This window comes from Triturus cristatus, chromosome 11 (assembly GCF_964204655.1).
Source record: "Triturus cristatus chromosome 11, aTriCri1.1, whole genome shotgun sequence".
Lineage (NCBI taxonomy): Eukaryota > Metazoa > Chordata > Amphibia > Caudata > Salamandridae > Triturus > Triturus cristatus.
This window is the reverse complement of record NC_140594.1, coordinates 808,817,178-808,839,746: the sequence shown is the minus strand read 5'-3', so window position 1 is coordinate 808,839,746 and position 22,569 is coordinate 808,817,178. Positions and strand designations below refer to the sequence as shown.

The following is a 22,569-nucleotide window of genomic DNA, read 5'->3' as shown; positions in this document are numbered from 1 at the left end:
CCACTGCAGCGACTGAAGAGCATGCAGCGACAGCCGAATATCGTCGTCACAAGCCCCTCCGATGGAGCGGTCACAAGGGCCTGAGCCTACCGAAGGAGTGACCATCGTCTTTCCGCCGAAGGAGACACGCTAACTGACAGCGTAGAGATGGCGGCCGCCACGTACTATATGCACTGGAACGGCGCCGGGACCGACTTGGACATGGTGACGTGCCACCCCAGCTTGTTCAAGGGAACGCACGTCTGGAGGGAGTGCGCTTGCGCTTCTGAAAGGAGTGTGCCCTGACCCACCAATCGTCAGAGAAGAGACCTTCCCCACCGTTGGGGGGGGGAGGGTAATAATACAAGAACTCGAGCCCTACGAAGGATCGAAGAGCGTCTCCCCTCCGAAGGGCACACAGCCGTTGAGTCACGACAGACCTTGTGAGGTCGGTGCGGAGGCCCAAACGAAGTAAGAGAGAGAGAGAGAGAGAGAGAGTCCAAGTGAAATGCCGGCGCGCTACCTGAAAGTAGCTGCCTTGATCAACCAGCCGTTCAGAAACGGAGAGACAAAGCTACTGTGACTCTCATATGCGCAGCCACCACGGCCTAGCGTATGGAACATTCCAAGGTGTCGGCTGCAGGCCGAAAGGAGGCACAAAGCAATGATAATGGCCGTTGCCCACTGTGAAAAACAGGAACTCGCGATATTTTCCCCGCTGCATAGTCAGTCACCCTGAGGAGGTTGAGGGGAAACCTAATGAAGAGACCCCCACCGGAATGTACTACTCTTTGATCCCACGAGTCGGCTTGTCGCCCGCCGAACGTGGGTCCAAACTTGGTCATGTCTCCCTTGCACGCTAGAAGGAACGGTGAGTACCATCCCTGTCCAGTCCGTCCCAGAGGGGCCGAGTCTATCTTCCTTCACTGGAAGATGGAGGTGGCCTCCTTCCACAACTCGCGCACAGAGCGCGAGTGAGGTGGAGGGAGCGCTGGAGGGAAACCGGAAGAGTCGCACGGCGGTCAGCCCCAAAATGACTCACTGGCGCCCCGCTATCCGCATGGGAGCACAAGAGTTGCGGCAGAGAAGGAGAGTAGAAACACACTGCTGCGCAGGCTGCAGAGATTCCGTCTAAGACAAGAACGTCGCCGTAGAACAAACCCACGGCAAAGCCCGGGATGCGCCTGAAGCGAAACATCTGCTGCAGAGCCTAAGAATATATACATATATATCCGCAACCATCATGCCCTGTAGACTATCCCTGTCTCTGGGCAGGAGATCCACACGTTGGTGAAGGAACGCACACAGGGATCACCACAACGGCCCAGCCAGAGGTTCGTAAGAACAGGAGAGCACCTCTCCCTATTCACGGAAGAGGCCCCCCTGGCATGCCTGACCCGAGAACTTCCATAACGGTGACGACGGGACCTTATGGAAGACAGAGGATTCCATGGGACCGACGCCCCCACACGAGACCTCGTGCTAGGGACCTCAAGATTCCACGGAGGGGGGGGGGGGGGGGGGGTTCGCCGGCCGAGGCGCCACCGGCCCCCCGGTGAGAGGGAGATGAGCCGGAGAGAATTCTGCGGCATCCCCGTGGTATCACCCGTGGGGGCGGAGCAGGAGGCGACCAAGATGGTGAGCCGGTACGCAGACACTGCTAAGCGAGGGGACCAAAGTCCCGCGCTTCCGAGCGGACCACGTGTAAGTAGCCCCAGACTCCGAAGGGTCCCTCGGCGCCAGCTCAGCGTCGAGAGTCGACGCTGCCGGGAAAACGAAGTCCCCGCCTATGATGGTATGCCCACAACAGAGCGAGGTCCAGACCGGACCTAGCCATCGAGCGCCAGTAATGACCCCTCGACGTCACCCATGACCTCACCATTACTGCGACGTCATCAGCACTGCGACGGCACCACCACAGCGGTGTCGAACCACCTTCTGCACCTTGACGTCGAGCATCACCGCGCCTCGATGGCGATCGACGTCGAGGATCACCGTGCCTCAAGCACCACTGCGCCGCGACGCCAAGCGTCTCGACGTCAAGCATCGTCTCGACGTCAAGCAATGCATCGACGTCCAGCCATGCATCGACGTCCAGCCATGCATCGACGTCCAGCCATGCATCGACGTCCAGCCATGCATCGACGTCCAGCCATGCATCGACGTCCAGCCATGCATCGACGTCCAGCCATGCATCGACGTCCAGCCATGCATCTACGTCAAGCCTCGGACCGACGTCAGGCATTGCCCCGACGGCAGGCATCTCATCGACATCAAGCAACAACGCCAAGCGTCGACGCCAAGCATCGACGTCAAGCACCGGCGTCGACGCCCAGCACCGGCGTCGAAGTCAAGCACCGGCGTCGAAGTCCAGCACCGGCGTCGAAGTCCAGCACCGGCGTCGAAGCCCAGCACCGGCGTCGACGCCCAGCACCGGCGTCGACGCCCAGCCTCGGCGTCGGCGTCAAGCCTCGGCGTCGGCGTCAAGCCTCGGCGTCGGCGTCAAGCCTCGGCGTCGACGTCATGGCTCTCGACGTCATGGCTCTCGACGTCATGGCTCTCGACGTCATGGCTCTCGACGTCATGGCTCTCGACGTCATGGCTCTCGACGTCATGGCTCTCGACGTCATGGCTCTCGACGTCATGGCTCTCGACGTCATGGCTCTCGACGTCATGGCTCTCGACGTCATGGCTCTCGACGTCATGGCTCTCGACCTCATGGCTCTCGACGTCATGGCTCTCGACGTCATGGCTCTCGACGTCATGGCTCTCGACGTCATGGCTCTCGACCTCATGGCTCTCGACCTCATGGCTCTCGACCTCATGGCTCTCGACGTCATGGCTCTCGACCTCATGGCTCTCGACGTCATGGCTCTCGACGTCATGGCTCTCGACCTCATGGCTCTCGACCTCATGGCTCTCGACCTCATGGCTCTCGACCTCATGGCTCTCGACCTCATGGCTCTCGACCTCATGGCTCTCGACCTCATGGCTCTCGACCTCATGGCTCTCGACCTCATGGCTCTCGACCTCATGGCTCTCGACCTCATGGCTCTCGACCTCATGGCTCTCGACCTCATGGCTCTCGACCTCATGGCTCTCGACCTCATGGCTCTCGACCTCATGGCTCTCGACCTCATGGCTCTCGACCTCATGGCTCTCGACGTCATGGCTCTCGACGTCATGGCTCTCGACCTCATGGCTCTCGACGTCATGGCTCTCGACGTCATGGCTCTCGACGTCATGGCTCTCGACCTCATGGCTCTCGACCTCATGGCTCTCGACCTCATGGCTCTCGACCTCATGGCTCTCGACCTCATGGCTCTCGACCTCATGGCTCTCGACCTCATGGCTCTCGACCTCATGGCTCTCGACCTCATGGCTCTCGACCTCATGGCTCTCGACCTCATGGCTCTCGACCTCATGGCTCTCGACCTCATGGCTCTCGACCTCATGGCTCTCGACCTCATGGCTCTCGACCTCATGGCTCTCGACCTCATGGCTCTCGACCTCATGGCTCTCGACCTCATGGCTCTCGACCTCATGGCTCTCGACCTCATGGCTCTCGACCTCATGGCTCTCGACCTCATGGCTCTCGACCTCATGGCTCTCGACCTCATGGCTCTCGACCTCATGGCTCTCGACCTCATGGCTCTCGACCTCATGGCTCTCGACCTCATGGCTCTCGACCTCATGGCTCTCGACCTCATGGCTCTCGACCTCATGGCTCTCGACCTCATGGCTCTCGACCTCATGGCTCTCGACCTCATGGCTCTCGACCTCATGGCTCTCGACCTCATGGCTCTCGACCTCATGGCTCTCGACCTCATGGCTCTCGACCTCATGGCTCTCGACCTCATGGCTCTCGACCTCATGGCTCTCGACCTCATGGCTCTCGACCTCATGGCTCTCGACCTCATGGCTCTCGACCTCATGGCTCTCGACCTCATGGCTCTCGACCTCATGGCTCTCGACCTCATGGCTCTCGACCTCATGGCTCTCGACCTCATGGCTCTCGACCTCATGGCTCTCGACCTCATGGCTCTCGACCTCATGGCTCTCGACCTCATGGCTCTCGACCTCATGGCTCTCGACCTCATGGCTCTCGACCTCATGGCTCTCGACCTCATGGCTCTCGACCTCATGGCTCTCGACCTCATGGCTCTCGACCTCATGGCTCTCGACCTCATGGCTCTCGACCTCATGGCTCTCGACCTCATGGCTCTCGACCTCATGGCTCTCGACCTCATGGCTCTCGACGTCATGGCTCTCGACGTCATGGCTCTCGACGTCATGGCTCTCGACGTCATGGCTCTCGACGTCATGGCTCTCGACGTCATGGCTCTCGACGTCATGGCTCTCGACGTCATGGCTCTCGACGTCATGGCTCTCGACGTCATGGCTCTCGACGTCATGGCTCTCGACGTCATGGCTCTCGACGTCATGGCTCTCGACGTCATGGCTCTCGACGTCATGGCTCTCGACGTCATGGCTCTCGACGTCATGGCTCTCGACGTCATGGCTCTCGACGTCATGGCTCTCGACGTCATGGCTCTCGACGTCATGGCTCTCGACGTCATGGCTCTCGACGTCATGGCTCTCGACGTCATGGCTCTCGACGTCATGGCTCAGCAGCCTCCTTGACGTGGGCCTTTTCTTGGGTCGACGGAGAGCATTGGCGTCACACCTGCTCTCGACGTCGCCGTCCTCGATGCTGACCGGCTGGGGAAAGCCCCCGAGGCCACAGCATGGGACGTGGTAGAGGACCTAACCTCTCCTTACCCAGGGGCTGAAGAAGAAGCCTAAACAGGTGTCAAACATAAGACACAGGCAAGCACAGAAGACAAACTCTGTGAGCTTCAGCTTTGGCCTTTATGACCTACCGCAGTCAAAGCACTTGCTAAACAGGTGTTCAAATCCGATGCTATAGAGGCAAGCAAACTGCAGAAATTCTGCCAAAAAACCACAGCAGGATGTAGAGAAAGGCCAAAGACGTCGAATGAAACTTCAAATCCAGAAAAAAAATCACTCAAAATGAATAAAAGCTCAAAAAAATGAAGAGCTAATGCTCCAGGGTCCTGCCAGCAGGAGCCGGAAAAAAGAACTGAAAGTAACTTGGGTTGGCTGTGCATCCTGGGATACCGGGGGTCTCTGGAGAGTTTCTTAAAGGCACGGTATCCCTTTAGCAGACACATAATGACAGCCTATAGGGCTTGTCTGTCCACCCCTTCCTCTCTATTGTTTAAAGGGATTTTGGTGAAGGGAGTGTGAGATAATAAAGGAACATGTCAAATGTGAATAAAAATGACATTTAAACTTTATTTTGGCTTTTGTGTTCACTTCAGAGGAAGTGCTGGCCAGTGCAGCCTTGTTGTGATTAGGCTGTATTATTTTGTCTGTCTCTTAAGTGTCTTTGCAGGTTTGCAAATGCGGGACAGCTTAAGAGATATTTTTGATTGCTCCGGGGTCCCCGCACATGGGCGGGGATTATTCATAGATTATGACTATACACAGAGATCCCCTACTACAGAAGGGTGGCTTTTGGAGCAGCTGCTTTGCCATGTCATTTGTCAGATATCGTCCCATTTGGCATGCCCCCTACCACCACCCTTCCAAATCATCAGGCTGGTAACTCATCGATGGTCAAGAAAACGGTCTCTAAACCCTGCTACCTTTACTTATACGACATTTCTTTCAGCCAACATTTCAGGACCGCCTTATGGTGATCCTGTAGCAGTATGATATCAAAAAACCACTTCGTGCCATAGGGTCCCTGAAAAAAATCACAATGCACCTTTTCCATTTCACCAAGGCCATGGGCCCCAGGGAGATCTGTTGGCATCCCAGAACCCACAGTTGAGCACTGTTCAGTAACCTGTTCAGGGTGTCCACACTGAGTCCAGTTTTAGGATACTAGCTACTACAATGTTTCTTTTTTAATCACTTGGCTCAGCCAGGAGGGGGAACTCTTTACCCTAGCCCTTCACATGCATTCTTTACTTTAGGCACTATTGCTGAGATCTCACCCGTCTTAGTAGCCAAGTCTTTATGCAAAGGGAGAGTAACAGCAGGACTCCTTAATATCTTGTTAAGTTTACCATAACACAGATTTGTTACTCCTCTGGAGTAGATTCACCATACCTACTCAGTAAGATAGCGAAGGTGCAAATAAACATGGATAGATTTTTGGTTTACCCTCTTTTAGACCGTTCAGCCTTGGGGTGGTCTTCCCCCAAACATTTTTCCTTCATCCTCCCATTTTTTTAAAAAATCTGGTTTGTCTTGGCCTTAGGACTCTGTGCCCTTCACCACTGCTGACCAGTGCTAAAGTGATTGCGCTCCCTCATTTAAACATGGTACAACTGAGTTACACCCAATTCAGACAATTTATTTTATTTGTAAGTCCCTGGTAAAGTGGTATCACCTGGACCCAGAACTTGTAAATGAAATGTTACTAGTGGGCCTGCAGCACTAACTGTGCCACCCACTTAATTAGCCTTTTAAACATGTCTCAGGCCTGCCATTGCAGCCAGTGAGTCCAGTTTTAAACTGCCATTTTGACCTGGCAAAATAAACCTGTTGCCAGGTCTAAACCTTCCTTTTTAATACATATTAGGCCCTACACAGCCAGAGGGCCGGGCGCAGAGTATTTAAAAATATTAACATGCACTATTAGGTTTTGGATTTCCAGGTAGTGAAAACCCCTTAACATCTTTTCTTTATTATTTGATGGCCTACCTCTCCCACAGGATAGCATTGGGTTGCCTGATTACATCTGATAAGGGATAGATTTCCATTAGCAGCAGGTAGTAAAGTTGAGTTTGGTGCTTAAAGAACTGTAATTAAAAACCATATTTAATGGTAAAGTCTGATTTTAAGTCACAATTCTGAAAATGCTACTTCAAGAAAGTTGGCATGTTCTTGTCCCAACCATTTGGTGCCTGCAATCTGTATCCTGGGTCACATGACTAGGTGTAGCTGGCAGTTGGTCTCTGTGTATTACTCCCAGAAAGTGAGACAAAGGGGGTATAGGTTTTGGTAGGATGGGCAACGCGGACTTGATGGGGGAGAGGGGGCTGCGCTATCACCTACTATACTTACACATCACAAAGACTGACTCAGCACAATCACATAGGGTTTCGCTCTAGTCTTTTGTGCCCCCAGAGAAGCTGGGGTCAGGACATGGAGGCAGGAGTCTACACACCTCTGTTGAGGGAGAACTCTAGAAGCTTCTCCCACTTCAAAGTGGGCACCAAGTATAAGTAGTGGACCCTCAGACACACTCTTCAGATCATGTCTGGATCTGTGGAGGATTCAGAAGTAGGACCCCACTGCTGTTCTGCTGCAACAAGGACTACTCTGCTACTGTGCAGCCCAAGTAAGGAGGAGTGGACTTGCACCTTGAACCCAGGACCACCAGAGTGATTTCAAGGGCTAGTTGGCTGGTCTCCTGATCTGAGTCTCAGGGACAAAAAAAGGTTCCAACCATCCTGAATCCTTTTCCTAGACTATGGCTGCTGTGAGTCTTAATCCCATAAGTGGTGCCCCTCTAGTCCTGTACATTTGGATGTGGGACAAAAGGTGCTGTGCCAGCCTAGCTTTGGATTTCATCATTACAACGCTGTGAGAGATGCAAATCCAACACAGCCTTGCAGCTCCTCAATCGAACAGCCGTTGTGCGACGCATCCCCGAAGTGGAGCTCACATCGCTCCTCTGGACTGCAGCTATGCAGTGCAGCGCTCTGCAACCCGGATTTAAGGTGCATTTCTCAGCAGGACTAACTTGCTCCCTTTCTCTGGCCCTCGCTCCATCTTGGTCAGCCTGAACTTGTGACTTCATCCCTCTCTGGCGCGACCAGATAATCACAGTTGGCGCTTTGTGCTTTTAAGCACTATGTTTACCTAAACTTTTAAAGCTACATATTTCTGGTTCTACTGATTTTTTTTTTCGTTTTGGCGTCAATTTATTAAAATATGCTTTATTTTTCAAAAAAAGGCTTGAGATTGTTATTGTGTTTACACTTTATTATGGTTTCCGTGCTGCATAAATATTTTACACATCGTCTCTAGTGCCAAGCTTCTAGAGGGTTAAGTACAGGTTAATTTAGTGAATTTTTGTGGTACACCCAGATTATGGCTCTTGCTTGAGCAGGGCTAAAACTCCCCTCACCAACAAACCAATTTCTTGCACCCTCCTATCTACTATTTTTACAAAATAGATACCAGTTTTAAGATGGCTGATGATGTAGTATGCGAGATACAGAACTAAGATATCAAGTTAGCCAAAGGATGTGAACGTCACTCAGGTGGGTACCAGGAGACAAGAACATCCCTTGCTCTTCATGTGTGGTTCTTCCACCAAGCCAATCTGCATATGCTTGAAGCAAAGGTGTGGAGGAATTATAAATCTTCCCCTGCTACTTCTGGGTCTCTTTGCGGACATGTGTCCTGCAGTGCCAGTTTCCTGCTCCAGTATACTCTGTTCTACCCGATCCTCAGAGGACTTGCCATGCTGCCCCCCTACAATGACATTTTGGCAAATGAGGTTGGGCAGAATTCAAATGCACAGGTAAATGGTTCAAGGACAATTATTAAAATATAGTGTGGGTGTCATGTCATTATAAAGTCTACCTGATCCTAGCATTTATGGTAGGACATGGAGACTGACCGCAACACCACAGGACACCAATCCAGTAACAGATTAACATAAGCAGACCGTAAAATAGAGAGATCAACGCACGATCAGGGGGAATAGCGCGATCATGGCACATACAGAGAACAGGGGGGAAAAAAGAAGATTTGGTTTCTTGTTGGTTTGTTTTAGCTAATGCAAGACCATTGTTATGAATGCAGCTACCAGAGATATCAAAATATCTGTGTAATGTTGAAAAAGAGAGCAAATCTCGGGATTAAAGCAATTTTTCGGGGCAGCTAATTACAGTTTACTCCAGATACACACGTTAGAAAAAACTAATATTCCAAACAAAATTGTTACTTTACCCTAAGCGTTTCTACATTTTGCATCATTTACAGCAATCCACGAGTCACGGATGACAATTTTCGAGAACCTGGCACGCATCGAGACAAAGGTCGCTGGCAAACTGAAATTCTTATCTGAAAGAGGAAGTTTCCAAAACGGAAACGCTGCTACACTTCAGTTGAGAGATCTTTTTAGCTGAAGTGTACTGCTTCATATACCGAATTTAGGCGACTAACTGAAATTGGCCTTTATTTCACAAGCAATCATTCATATAACAGAAGTAAACAAGTGATGTCCATCTCATACAATGTCTCACTAAGGGATTAGAAGACATTTATCTCAATCGATGTTCAGAAAACAATTGTGTCCTGCAACTGTCAAATAAGTCACTCCCAAACAACGCTTCCGTTGAAAACTCTCCAGATAACAATTACCTATACTTCACCTTAAACACAGAAAATCGTCCTCGATCAAACTACAGTAAGTATTTACTACATCACCAGATAAACTCGCCTCAAAAGACACAGGAAATCACGGACACATCTGAGCAATTTACGTTTTGAGAAGTCAAAGCAAGAAAACACACACAAATGTAAGAAAATGATACCCGAGCAATTCTGTTAACCAGTAATTTTCAACTAGTTGGTCTGGAATCAAAGGTGATTTCATGGATGTGGAGGTAGTTAGGACCAGATGGCGATGATAAAGCCAAAAGACATCAGAATGAAAAAACCACAAGACATTTGAATTTAGCCTTCTCTCTTTCATCATTTCAAACACGAATCAACTTGAAAGTTTTATTAGCTTCAACTTTAAAGCTAGTTCAGGAATAAGAATCTGTCTGTTCCAGATTTTGTTAAGTGCAACTGGGCATCAAGAATACAGCGGCTTGATTATATTTTAAATTTTACAATCGGTCAAGTCCAGTGATTTTAAATGAAATGGATGTCCAAAGTTTAAGAAAATGCATTAATATTTGGGGGTGGGCACTCAGCCACCTCAAGAATAATGACACTAACTTGTCAGGGTAAACCCCAAATCACTAAATTAAACTAAGCTCAACCACCGGATCGCTAGATCACAGAGCAGATAGGCCTACATTTGGGCAATGTGTAACACTATTTATGCAGTAACGAAATAATAAAGTCAAAACACCAAAGCATGATCATCATAAACCGAATCAGAAAAATAGAGTAGAAAGAAAACAAACTCCAATAATGGAGGCAAGAGATATGAATTTTGATATTTTGAAGTGAAAATAGCAACAAAAAGCACCCAGCGTCAATGATTTTAGGAAGAGGTAAACCAGGGTCTAGGTGTGATTTCAGGCTGAACGTGATGAAGTGAGTGTCGGATACACCAAACTGAGCAAAGATTTTACCTTCTTTTTATGGTGCTCACAATCTGCGGGGCAAGTCTGAAGCTGTACTCGAGGAAGATGCATCACAATCAGGCACCTTTGTCTTGGATGTCCAAAAAGTTTCAAACTGTTAACTTTTCAGGGTTTCCGGAGCAGCACTTCTGAGTTTAGTTTAAGGCTCCCAACACCCAAGGACTGCACTTGCGGTTAGGGTGGACTTCAGCAGTGGCCACTAGCAAGGTCCAGACTAGGTGGTACTGATCACTTCAGGAAAAAGCCTCTTGCAGCTATTTGTGTCCTTGAGGTCACACTATTGATCTGCCAGTAGACACCTTGAGTTCACCTCTTTGTCCTAGATACTAGAAGGAGCATGCCCAGTTCTTCATGGCTCTTCTTAGGTCACGGACAGCAGATCAGGTCCAACCCGATCTTCAATAGCTCCAGAAAGTGTTCAGAGGAGGATTCCTTAGAATGCCAAAGTTATGGCTGGCACTGGCCAGTGGGTGCAGTGCCCCTTGAATACTCCCTAACAAATGGGGAAAACGATCCAGAGGTAACTCCACCCAATTTTTTAGCAGTTCTTGTTTGCCCTAATGCCATTAATCCTATGGTGCCCCACACTCCTAATATCCAGGATGGGGAAACCCTAACTTCCCTGTGCAAAGCTCTAGTGGCCACCTGAGGAATGGCCAGGTAAATTAGCAGCTCCCTCTCTTGTGTCACCTCCAAACCAGTTCTGGGGGTAGCTTCCATCCCAGTGGAATTGGAGGCAGTCTGGCTAGTGTGTGACTTGAGAACTAAGGGTCTCCCTTCTCTAGGTCTCTTCTTGCACAAAACTATGAATGGACATACCTCAACTATGTCTCATTCAAGTTAAAAGAAATTCTTGGGTCCAACCCAAAGTGTCCTTCCTGGGTTGATAGGAATGAAATGCCCTATCCATTCTGTCACCAGGCATGATCCATTGTTTTGCTCTGGAAGCAGTTTACGTACCTTATTAAGGTGAAGCACTTGCTGGGCAGTTGCTGGAAGGCGAATGACAATTAGCCTCCACGTGCTTCAGACGCAGAAAAAAGTAACTTTTTGTAAGTTAGTTTTCCTAAACACTTATTAAAAATCTAACTTTACAACTAAATTGACTTTTAATCAATATGAAAAATCGTTCTTGAATGACCCTTTGAAGCGGTTTCCTTTCAAAAGTTACATATCAAAGTTTATATTTAGTACTTTGACATTTTTTAGGATCTAGCCACAGTCAAAGCCGGTGAAAATAGCGTTTGAGGGCTAGTCGCTGGAGGAACACACCAACTTTATTTTCACTTATGTTCTACTTTTAAATATCAGACATCCTGCTTTGCGGGCAATAAGGAGTACTCTGGAGAGTTATTAATATTTAAAAGCAGAGTATCCGGTTTGGCAAAAGGGGTGATTTTGACAGGTTTTTAGACTGCTGCATTTAGGCTACAGATGGTAGGTCTGAAACCATGTTTAACAGGCAAGCCTCGACGATGGCACCATAGGTGCTGCAGTCTACAATTGGCATTTTAATTCCAGGACCTGGGTGCATTTCATAAACTACAAGCAACCTTTAGGCAAAATTATTAGTCAACCAAGGTAAATCAACGTAACCATGTTTAAAAGTTAGGCATAGGCACTTTGCTACTGTTTAGCAGGTTTTAAAGCACACAAAGTTCAGAAACCAGCAAAAAGAGTGTCGACAAAAAGCAAAACATCTGGAGTGACCATGCAAAAAAGCAGATTTGGTACACCAAGCATTTACTAAAATGCAAGCAAAAACTGACTGTTGCTAACACAAACCAGCAAACAGAACTTATTATGAGCAAAGATGACAAAGGAAATATGTCCTCCTACTTCAACAGAGACAATGGGTGCTGCTGTGATGCTAAACAGATTTCTATAGACAGCAACATATCTATTAACAGCGTTTATGTACCTCAAGCATTGCAACATGGTAGCAGAGCCCTTGACATCTAACTAGGGTGGCCATCTCACTCCATATCATCACGCCCATAATTTATACTCCTGGTCCTTAATGTAATCACCCAACATTCTGGACGTTAGAGTCTTGATTTGCTTCTCCTGAGTTATTTGGACTAACACCTGATAGCAATGATCGGTAGGCCAAAAGCCAAAGAATAGAAACAGTCCATGCGAAGAAATCAACTAAGTGGGTCAACCTGTATTTAGCAAAGGGAATGCAATTAAATACAATCACTAACCAAATGACTAACTGAATTTGCACAATGAGAAGGAATGATATTTAGTGCAGTGCATTGAAGTAGGTAGAAATGAGGTGGGTTTTAAACACTTTGGCAGAATTTTGGCTAACTCCTTCGCTATTGATCTATTACAGAGTCCGTGACATTGGTGCAATATACATAAAAGCCTATTTGACAGTCTTAGATTTGTATCCTGACAATGGCGATAATCCCGTTAACAAATGCACAAGCACAAAACTGAGTAGAGCTATGTTAAGGAAGTGGAATGGAGCAAACAATATTAATCTGTTTAATAATATTCAATATACGCAGGAAAAGGATGATTCAGTAAACTTTTGTTCCCAGACGTCACTCCCATTTGCAAGAAAACATATGATCCCTCACAAAGTACTTCTTGTCCAAAGTGCAATCAAAGTTTGTTTTTTCCAACTTGGATAACCTCAAGTACACAACCCTTTGCAGGGGATAACAGGGCTACACTCCAGACATACAGAATCTATGTTGCATGCTGCCTTGGAAGAATGCCTGCTGGCACATATGGAAGAAAGGCCTAAGGAGCTCCCTTCCTAGCACAGATTCTCCCACAATGCTCTCAGTCCAGGTTGTGACTGCGTTCTGCTCCCCACCGCTCATTTCGTTTCTAGCTTGAGGGTGGTCTCTAGAACAAGGACTCCTAAATTGTCCAGGGCAGCACTAAGGACTTTTAGCACTAGCCAGAAGGTTTCACGCATCCCTTTGGGGCCTTGTACAGCAAGCAGCAAGGGCATGCTACAGGCAAGGAGAGTCCAAGTGCAAGCCCAACTCTGCCTCTCAGAATCCAGAGGAGAATTTTATGGCCCCTCATTCAGCCTGGTTTTATAACCTTGAAGCGAGGATAGGTTGGTATTTTCATCTAAAGTGTACAAGGGAATTCACTTAAAGTATAGAAGTGAAAAAGGATCTATATTAATTACCCAGAGGAGGTCGTTACAGGGTAATTACAGTTAGGATTGCGTTTCCATAGAATTTTTTTTGTGTGCGTTTCTCATAATTTTGGCAGGACGCTGTGTTGCTAGTATTATTGCTGGCCACCTTGAGGCACTCAAAACCACAAAATGCACTGGCCTACGGAAGAGGGGCCAGGAATCAACTGCTTCCCGCTACCACTGCCTGACACGTTCTAAAGCACCCATGACCTCCCGCGGAGTGCGACTGTGTTGCTAGTATTATTGCTGGCCAATTTGAGGGACTCAAAACCCCAGACTAACTACTGAGGTCTACGGAGGAGAGGCCAGGAATCCGCCGCTTCACGCTACCATTGCCTGATGCGCTATAAAACGCCTAAAGATCTCCCAAAGTCTTCTACTAATGACTATATTCCCACACCACTTTCCCCTCTGATAACCTGTGTAAACAGATTCCTACCCCTTGCGTCCCCATTTCTTAACTCCAGTAGTAATAGGGGGTTCTCTATTCTAGTGAGGCCACTACTCTTAATTCGCACATCCCCCCTTCCACCCCCACCCCATGGAATTGGCCATAATGGTCATTAACCCGGACAGGGATCCATCCGGGTTTTACGTGTGCAGCTCACCTAGTTCAAAGCCTTCAGACTTAGGTGCTTGATTTACGATCTAAACTAGCCACACTAACTTCAGAAATTAAGATCTCTTGTCAGGCTGCCTCTTTCTAAATCCTTACCAGGAGTGCTGTGCCCTACTAACATGTCACTAATTTATCAAAGAGATAGCGTGAAAAATCAATGCGTCAAACAATTTGCTCCCCGTTCCATCTCTCGCCCCTCCTATGACCCTCCTACTGCCAGGTCTATGTGTCGGACCCGATGTAATATGCCACGACTAGCAGCCTCTCTGTATAAACCACAGGATGGCTGGGCCCACTAAGATCCTGAACCAAAGTTGGGGTATGAGGAGGCCAAGACCAAATTAGGGAAGACTACCTTGCTGGGAAATCTACCCCCCATATATATGGTAAAGGCCCCCACACTGCCTAAGAGAGAGTATAAAGACAAGGAGTCTTTGATAAATGTATATTCCACATAGGGTCAGTTTATGATTGCAGTTCTGTTATTCACTCTGACATCATGCATGCAAAATGATTTCATGACCCCTCTGACCCTCTAGGGCCCCTTGATTATACTAGGTTAGACCTGAATTCAAAATCGCTGGTGAAAGGCTTAGTTAACATAGGATTGCGCAGGAAATCCCCACCCAGCACATTGATGAGGTTTAAACTCAACCGGCCATCTTCCTGTGTTTCATTAGTCCATCAGAAGGAGACCTCTGTAACCAGTCTGAGGCTATGGGTACATGATGAAAGATTGACTGGGTAATGTGGTTTCTCTAGCCACGAATACGGTGAGGGGTCGCTGGCTTGATTGTGAGTTACTTCGCTCAAAAAGTGACCTTTCACCTTTAGCTAAAATGGATGAGGTCCATCCTATAAACCGTACCCTCACTAACATCGTGCCTTGGAATACTGCGGGGGTGAAGTCCAAGCTAGACGTCTCGGCTTGGGGTAGTTTCATTAACAAGTTTGATGCGTGTCTCCTCAAGGAAAGCTGGTGCCTTCACCCGATCCACAGGCCGGGCTATGTGTTCTATCAAATACCATCCGGCTGCTCAGGAAGGCGCTGCCCATCAGGCAGCTATCTTATCTGGGTAATAGTGGCCCTCAATGCCAAAATACACTTGCTGCATAATATCTTAGGCATATCCATTACTAGGGAGGACTCACGCACTTACTATTTAAACAAGGTCTATAACCAGGTGGCTTGGGGGGAGGGGGGGGGGGGAATATACAGGTGGTGCGCAACCTAAGCTCACATAGGGCCCTTAATGACTTTCACAATTCTTTCATCATTGCTGGTGACTTCAACACCACATGAGCCACTTAATACTGGAAGTACTTACCCTGCTATTGAGGAAGATGAGGAATGGAGTATACCTATGCTCAACTCTGCTCCTAGGGAAGCTCTGGACAGGCACTGCTCATCGGCTCCTGTCCTTTACACTAACATGGCCTGAGGGCATTTACCGGCTGCACAGCATCCGACCTCCAAGCTGCTCATAACTTCAACCGGCCCAGCCATACAAGTAGAACTGATTATATTTTAATCTCGCTCCACCTTCGGGGTACTTTGGTTGACATGAAGGTACTTAATTGGGTAGACAGTGATCACAACGGTGTCCATTGCTCCTTAACAGGTTTGTTCAATTACTTGGCTAATGTCCCTGTATCCTTAAGTTACAGCTCTATTGCCATTAACAACAGGCAAAGGGTTAAGTGGAGTAAAGTAGATGCAAACCCACGCATCAGCGATTTAATGAATTAGGCCCTTAGGGTTAAGGCCTCAGAGCTAGAAAATACCAATCTTGCCCAAGCCAGGGAACAGGCTTGGAACTCCACTAGTGTGAAGATAAACAATTTGTTTAAAATTCTAAGGGAGTGCCTTACGCAACACCACAAGCCCACCCTAGCCCCTCCTTAGCCCAAGCGCCCTTGGATTAAAAAGACCTGCAATGATAGGAAGGATGCGCTTCGTCGAGCCCTCAATAGGGGTGGCACCCATCTGATTTGAGACAGAAGGAAAGAGTACAAACAGGCCCAAATAAAAGAGCATAAGGACTGACACCCAAGTATGGGAAAGCATGATGCTGCCATGCAAAATGATACTAGAAAATTCTGGAAGTTGGTGGCCAATGGAGACCAGCAAGCGCCAAAAGCTCCCGGCTGGCTCGGTTACCCCCCGAGGCATGGCACTCCGACTTCTCTGATATTTACGATCACCGGTTGGGATTGGTAGTTGACAGAGATGACCAGTTAAATGGGACAAATGCCCACTCTCCCTGGGCTACTCAAGATAAGAGTTGAGCGAGTCTGTGAGTGCAATAAATATATTGCAGCTGGAAAAGCCGCCGGGCCGGATGGTGTCCCAAGTGATTGGATTTACACCACATTTGGCAGAAAGCAAAGTTTTCATCCAGAAAGAGTGCTTTGTGTTTCGGTGTAAGCCCTTTTAGTAGTTTTTGAGAAATTAAGGTTAAAGTTTTCATATATCATGCTGCAAAGGATAAAAAATAAAAAAATAAAAATAAAAGACAAGGGTGTAGGGCAGAGATACCCTGACTGGAGGGGAAACGAACCTGTGGCAAAAGCTAGTTAAAAAGAGGGGGGGGGGTTAAGGATAAAGAAAATACATTTGCCCTGAGGGGCGGGGGTGGCCGGGGCTGAAAAAGGTTTTAAGCGGAGGGGGCTCACAGTCTCCCTCGCAGAGACATTTTCGACCATGGGGTTACCATTCCCTGAAATATTTTTTTTGGGGGGGTGGGGGGGGAGGGGGGCACGTAGTCTGTCTTCCATGCCACTAAAAGCCCCAGAGACCTGATCTCCCCAGAGCCAGAATTAATGGAGGGGAGGGTGCCACGTGGCTCCATCCCTGGGCCTTATTAGGCCCAGGGGTGCCCATCCCTCAGGCCCGCTACTTAAATGAACATGGGGGGGGGGGCCATGCAGCCACCCTCCCTGTGCGGGCCCTGAGGGTCTCCCTGCAGCACCAAACGTTGTGCATGGTGGATGCCCAAGGTGGGCACCAGGGCACCCCCCTTTAAATAATGCAGGCCCTGGGGAATGGGGTTCCCAGTGCCCCGAACGTTGTGCATGGTGGATGCTCAAGGTGGGCACCAGGGCACCCCCCTTTAAATAATGCAGGCCCTGGGGAACGGGGTTCCCAGTGCCTGATGAGGCTCACACCATGGCCAGGGTCATTCATTCAGTCAACTATTGGGTATACTTTGAGCTTGCCAACAGTTGGTTATCATAAGAGACCATGTGTCCCTCACTTGTGTCCTATTGTATATAGTAAGTTAGGTGGCTAAAGTCATGAAACATGCTTGTTTTCAACAATGAAAAAAGAGCATACCATTCATTTGAGGTTTTCAAAAATCTGATGAATTGAATGTTTGAATTAATCTCCACCACTGTTAATTATTCGGGCCGCATCCCAGTCCATCATTATTTTGCACACCACGTCACCTCATTTTGGACCCAGTCATATGCAAATCAGTCTTGATCCTGCTCCAATAGGAACAGCCCCACTCAAATGCCCCTATGGCAGCTGACGAGCTAGGACTTTCGCCTGCCGTTTTAAAACTCTTCGAGTAAGATCATTCAGAGCACCGGTGTGAGTGACGGCACACCGCCTCAACTGACTTCAAATACATTGGATCGTTCTGGACCTTTCTGTATCAATTCCTGATATACATCAGACGTAATGATGCCCCCGTGATCCAGTAATAATCACGTTGTATTGGATAAGATATACTTGGATTCACTCTATCTTGTGATCCTAATCAAGAGTTGCCAACCTTGGAAGGATTGAAATCCCGTCCCATATCATAGGCCATCATCACGTTGTCCTTGTCCTGATGAAGACCCGCACTGACTTGATAACAGTGCAGTAAAAGGGTTGAAAGGTCGACATTACCCCTTGGACCAGCAATTTGAGTCCGCGTAAAATTGAATTATTGTAGTTCGCAGGTCTACTATAAACCCTTGTTCTCTGGCCAATGCCAATTTTGATCTTTTAAAATACACTGTACATGTTATGCACTTTTTTCACTGAGCACTAATAGTCACTTTGTCACCAATTGTTATTACTATGTATTGTGATGGCCTTTCCAAATAATTGTTGGATATATATGAATGATTTAATTTATATAAAAACTAAAATTACTGGAGATTTGGTTTTTGTTTCATGTGTTACCTGTGACTCACTGTAAGGTTTCTTGAATAACGTATGATTTTTGCTGCGTATTTAGCAAGATATTGTTTCACCCAACAGAACCATTGTGTTTTTGATACCACTCAAATGCCAGGTCGCCTCTGAACCAGGACACAAGCAGTTTGAAACAGATAATGCCCGAACTGGAGCACAGTTTTTAGGTACAGATTGGTTACAGTGCCACAGTGAGCAATAACTGTGTCACTTGAATCAGGCTACACGGACTGAAAAACCTGCCAAATGCATAACTAGCTAGTTTGAGACTCATTAGCTTAAGCAGTGACGTGTATCTCTGCAGTCAGTCGTCTATTTATGCCTTCTTAAAATTGGTAATAGTTGACAAAGTATGGCTTGTGAAACACACTTATCACAGTATTCAGCACACTGAATCATAACTCAGGTCAACATTGTACAAGAGTCAAAGTCCAACTTGCTGCATGTTCTAAAGGGTTTTGGGATCGTGTGAAAAACAATTAAATGAAGTATGTTTGGAGAGTTCACATTGATACTGGAATAATGCATTTTCACTTTCACTATCTTTTGGCTTGAAATTACTCAGAAAAAAAAAAAAGATTTTGAATGAAGAACATTCAAGTTGGGTTTATTTGTTTAGCAAAGTTCTGCATCAAAAGCAGTGCATTTGCAGGACTAATACAGGAGTTATGCCACATTCTTTCTATTTCCTTCAAAATGTAGCTGATACAACTCACATAGATAGTGAGTAACCAAGCCAGAAATGTTGTAAATTACTGGAAATATTATGAATATTTAGAAGCAAATTTTAGACTCTGCTGGAATTACGTCTCAAGTAGAAGAATTTTAAATGAGGAATACTCTGAAGAGATAATTTATTGCCACAATGAGATCCATCCACATTGAAGAAAGGCTCCTACCCAATATCTGTGTCTAAGTCAGGGGAGACAAGTAAAATACACACAAAAAAGGCACAAACCAAAGGGGTCTGTCTATAAGCGTATTAGAGCCCATGCTCGAGGGATTCCTATTTGAGTGACTGCAAATAAAGAACGCTTACCATCTATGGTTGTAGGGGTTGGATCAAAAACTAGATTTCTCATGAGCTGAGAATAAACTGAGTTGCACTGTTCAGCATAACAGATTAACCTTGAGGCAATGACCCAAAAACCTAACTTGGGATCCAATAACACAATAATTAATGCAGTAAAGAAACGTGGTTTGGCAGTATGGTTAAGGCACCATTTGAAAGGGTTGAAGCCAACTGTTTAATTTAATTTGTAACTAGTAACATAATGCACAATCTGCCTAGTGAGCATGTTAAAGTATAGAAGAGCTAAGAGACAGTAAAATTATATACTCTGGTGACTGAAAGATGCTGAAGACAGCCCATCTGATGAGTTGTTAAAGTTACATGGCATTGAAAGACATGAATTCTCTTTAAACACCTGATCTATGGTGGGGTTTTCTCAAACCTAAAATATTTGACCTGGGTAGTCAAATTCCGCTTCCAATTTGACCTAGGCATGCATGACTGCATACAAACCACTACTCTGGTTTACAGCCATAGACTGATGTATTTACCAGACAAAGCATCTTACTTTTTATGTATGCTACTATAAGAAGTCAATGCAGTCAGGGGGATGTCCAGACTAGAGCAGGCTGTTTTAAGAGGTCTTGTAACAACTGTATCTGTTAAAAACTGGGGCCCATTAACAAGATAGTGTGTGTTCCACCAGAGAGTAAGTTACCATCATCCAGATATGTATTCATACTTGCCCTTGCAAATGTGCCACTCACTGTCATTACCTAAATAATAATCTCCTTATTCTGTCTGTGCATCAATGGGGAAGAACTCAAGATTACACATTTAGTTGAGTTGTTGGTAAATTCATTTGAAAAACAGGCACAAATGATCAAATGACAAGCTGGCTAACTTTCTTACGTAAACATTCAGCCTTCCCCCCAAATGCAACAAACACTAAGCCTTATCCCGAATTGAATTTACCTCTAAACATTTAGGATAGGTTTTGAGTTGAGAATGGTAACAGAAGTGTGGCTGAGTGTTGTGTAGCGGTGGATATTCACAGGGATGAGACCTTGGTTAAGGAGAGCATGTTGACTCAATAGGGGTGGAAAGTGGCAGCACCTCTGAGGAACTTCACATACTGCTAAACCTACGTCCATTCAATTCGAAATGTGAATTACAAGATTAGAGGGATCATATATAAATACCTCAAGTCAATACCTTTTCTGAAATCCAAGCTACCCCCTAAAACTAGACAGACTAGGATTATAGGGTGGTCCAAGCTAGTGAGCATGGCTGATCGCTCTAAATCTACATATCAGCAGTATCTGATCGATTCCAGTGAAGAGAAAGCATATTTAGCTGTTTTTTGCTACATGTGAAGTAAAATTAAAGCAGACCGCTGTGAAGAGGCACAGGTTGAGCAGAAGTTGCTCAGTGTATAAATGCTTCCAATGTAGTGGTCTTTGTTACAGGTTCAAATCTCAGCGGCATCACTCAACCCTTCATAGTACCAACATCAATAAAATAACCATTGAGCTCAGTAAAAACCTATTATCAGAACCAGGAAACCATTTTAGCGGCAAATGAATACTTCACACAAAGGCCTTATTTTATGGTTTTCATAACTTGGGAGAATGCGGTTTGAAATGCAGAGATATAGTACTTTATATTAAACTGTGATAAAAGTCTATACCAAAGACTAATTTAATATGCTAAGAAAGTGTATCACTAAGATGACTGTGGTTAAAATAGCTTACAAAGATACTGAATGAGTGATCCTGCAGAGTGTCAATAATAAAGCTGAAAGAAGGTAAAGCAAGAAAGGAGGATAGAAGTGACGAAGGAAAACCTATGTGTTTCCATGATCAATTAAAGGGCAATGTTTCAGGAATATGCCTACATGGTGTGTTGTCACGTTCCCTGCAACACGGTCTGGAATGAATCAATTATTTCTATAGAAAGTGGACTATCATCTTTCTGTAGTGGGACTATTCTCTCCTAGAATACAGGAACAACAGTTTTGAGGTGTGAAGAGGCGGGAGTAAAGGTAGAGGTGCAGCAAGAATGGATCAGTGGGTAGTGCAGACACTAGATCGCCACATTAAGCAAATTGGATCACACAACATACCTCAAAGTTTCTAAGAGATACAAATTCTCGATTATAAATTCAAACACTGTCTGAGAGTTCTGGGACTGGGGGAGGCGAGTGGTTGTGCGTTTCCTTATTTGACTAAATGATTTACATCTGATGGAGGTGCAGGGCTTTTGCTAATGTTGTTTACATAATGATAAACCTGCTAATAAAAATACTTAATCAGAAAAAGAAATCCAAACACTGTTACCCCTTCAACCTACATTCTATCCATCTACATTTAGGGAAGGATAAAGAGATTGGAGGATTATCCACCAATACCATAACAATCTGAACACTCTTCCAATAGAAAAACTAAAGACCACACAATTGTCAGGAAAGCTTTAAAAGATATATCGTTCACACTGCAAGTGTCTCCTTACACATTTTTGCTATGTACTCTAGCAGGCTTGTGCAACAATGCTAGTTACGATATACTGTGTGGTGTACCAATGAACCTCAAAGGATGCCAATAGACACGGGATCCAAACTGTGAAAGAAGCACTGAAAGAAGTTGGTTAAGAAAATAAGGAGCTTCCTCTGAGAAGAGTGAGCACTCGGTCCTTCGTAACCCCTAAAGCAAGAAACAATGTTCACAAGGAACTCATTTTATGTACCATTATCAATAAAACAAGCAAAAATGACTCGCATTCAATTAAATCAACCTGAATAATGTTGAATCACGGCAACGATTAATTACCAAATCCAATGATGGTCATGTAATGCACAGTCGAAGCCCAAACAGAAAATCACGAAGAAAATGTCATTTACTTCAGCCGAAGTAAATATGATATATTTCTTATTCCTCAAATACAAAATTACAAAATTATTTTGCTTATACTACAAGCACATATAGTGAAGGGGTGATGTGAGTCCCAGTGAAGTGAACTTAGCCTAAAAGTGAATATCAGTGAAATTGGGGAAAGGTCTTTAAAAACAACAAAGAGGAGCTTCCAGTGGTATGATGAATCCTTCTCGCCCTTTCTTTGTGAGGTCGACGACGTTTCTACCCACTCTGGCTATGGGGTCTCTTCAGGACAGGTTATCTAGGGACTAATATGAAAGGGAAATCAGTGCAAGTAGTAATAATGTGA

The 22,569-nt window shown here is 46.4% G+C and overlaps 1 protein-coding gene across 4 annotated transcripts in view; it reads right to left on the bottom strand.

The window, feature by feature from the left end:
• Positions 1-22,569, bottom strand: part of PIK3CB (phosphatidylinositol-4,5-bisphosphate 3-kinase catalytic subunit beta) — a 965,971-nt gene that overhangs the window by 672,172 nt on the left and 271,230 nt on the right. The window lies entirely within an intron of this gene.